The sequence below is a fragment of the Sceloporus undulatus genome, chromosome 2 (assembly GCF_019175285.1).
Source record: "Sceloporus undulatus isolate JIND9_A2432 ecotype Alabama chromosome 2, SceUnd_v1.1, whole genome shotgun sequence".
NCBI lineage: Eukaryota > Metazoa > Chordata > Lepidosauria > Squamata > Phrynosomatidae > Sceloporus > Sceloporus undulatus.
This window is the reverse complement of record NC_056523.1, coordinates 223,458,747-223,459,508: the sequence shown is the minus strand read 5'-3', so window position 1 is coordinate 223,459,508 and position 762 is coordinate 223,458,747.

Below are 762 nucleotides of genomic sequence, written 5' to 3'. Positions count from 1 at the left end.
AAAGCACTCATTAAAAGCACCCATACAAGCTCTATTAAAGATATCCAGAGATAAAATCCACCACCCTCTGAGGCAACCTATCACACTAAGTTCTTCTTAAAGTTTATGTGGAATCTCATTGTTTGTAATTTGTTAGCGCTCTAGTCTCTTGAGCAGCAGAAAACAAGCTTGCTCCGTTTTTTAAGTTATTTAAAGACAGTGGTCATATCACTGCTCAGGGTTTTTTCCTCTCCAAGCTAAACATGCCCAGCTTCCCTCAGTCATTCTTCATAAGACTTGATTTCCAGAACTTTGAGTGTCTTCATCACTCTTCTCTGGAAATGTTCCAGCTTGTCAATGTCCTTCTGGAACGGTGGTGCCTGGAATAATAGAGGGAAACTACTACTTCCCTCAATCTGGACAGTATACATCTGTTAATGTAGCCCAGAACAGCAGTGGGATTTTTGGGCACTGCATCACAGTGTTGACTGTCAAGTCCAGCAGGATACCTAGTTCAAAAATCCAGTCTTCATTAGTTAAAACCCAGAAATCCTTTATTAAGAATCTATAGATCCAGTCTAATAAACTTCATTGTCAGAACTGACCAGCAAGCATTTAAATTCCTTATTAAACTATACACAGTTTTAAAATTCGTATGGGGTTAATTCTTATTGATTATAATTAAATAAACACATTTCTCTTCTGTTTCCCATACCAACCCCGTTTCTTTCTTGTTACAACCAGCTTCTTTCATAGAAACAGCCTAGAACAGGCTTGGCTCAT